The 1,035-nt window shown below is 36.3% G+C and overlaps 1 protein-coding gene and 1 long non-coding RNA gene across 6 annotated transcripts in view; one reads left to right on the top strand and one right to left on the bottom strand.

The window, feature by feature from the left end:
* Positions 1 to 594, top strand: part of LOC117122689 — a 3,278-nt gene extending 2,684 nt beyond the window's left edge. The window contains exon 3 of the long non-coding RNA XR_004447736.1: positions 172 to 594. This is a non-coding gene — a long non-coding RNA (uncharacterized LOC117122689). The remainder of the gene's footprint in view (positions 1 to 171) is intronic.
* Positions 1 to 1,035, bottom strand: part of LOC117122688 — a 28,622-nt gene that overhangs the window by 26,327 nt on the left and 1,260 nt on the right. The gene's annotated exons all lie outside the window — the stretch shown is intronic.

Here is a 1,035-nt window from a genome sequence, read left to right as displayed (position 1 = left end):
TATTATGGGTCCTTATTATAATGCATTTAATAATCAACAATTCTTATAATATTACAGTATTTTAAAATACCATTATTATTGTTGTTGTTGTTGCTGTTATTTCTATTATTATTTATACTTTGATTTTGTTAATTATCTAATTAATTATATTTTCATTTTTTTTCTTGGTAGATTTTCTTATAATGCCGCCAAAGAAGCGTAAGCTTATGCCCCCAGCACCAACAGGCAAATGTCGACTTTTGCTTGAAGAACGGTATAAAGAGATTCCTGTTGATGCTGAAGACTTGCTGAATGGTCATGTGGTTTTAAAATTCATGTAGGAGTCAAAATTGTTTGCACCAACTACAAAGTTTTTTGCTGAACACATGGGCTTACAGATTACAAAGAATAAAATCCAGTTACTTGTAAATAGAACAATTAAAAAGTACACTCATATGAACAGAGAGAAGGAAGTTTCTATGTTAATAGCTAATTGTGATGAGAAGTACAAGCATGAGAAAAAACAACAAGAACCGGGAACTTCAGCAGAACAGGCAGTTAGACGAAAGTTGACCCAAACAACTTCTTTGGTTACTGTAACACCATCTACATCTGTAACAGTATGCAGTATGATAAGTTACTAAGAGAAAATGAAGAGCTAAGGAAGAAGTTAAAAGAGAATAATGATAAATTACTGGAGCAGGAGAATTGTATTTTACAGTTCAAGGAACAGTTAAAGGAGGCTGTTGAAGAACAGAGCAATGACTGGAATTGCAAGAAAGATGGGACTACTACGCTTAACAACAAGAAAAATCCTAACAGTAAATAATTTGACTTAAAGCTACAGTACTTAAGCTAAGAATCATTTCCTAAAAAGCTTGTGCATTATCGGCATACTGTAGATATGCAGGACTGGGCTCCACCCACCGGTGTCGAAAGCAACGTCGCTGTCACACCCGGGTGCACGCAGGCACTTCGTTAGGTAGTATGCTGGGCTCCGGTAGCTTCCACCTCAGGATAAGCCCTCGGCTCTACTACCGTGCACTGCAAAAGACA

This window comes from Anneissia japonica, unplaced genomic scaffold, assembly GCF_011630105.1.
Source record: "Anneissia japonica isolate Jap-2015-1 unplaced genomic scaffold, ASM1163010v1 scaffold287894_len555002_cov174, whole genome shotgun sequence".
NCBI classification, from domain to species: domain Eukaryota; kingdom Metazoa; phylum Echinodermata; class Crinoidea; order Comatulida; family Comatulidae; genus Anneissia; species Anneissia japonica.
This window is presented reverse-complemented; position numbering and strand designations above follow the sequence as displayed.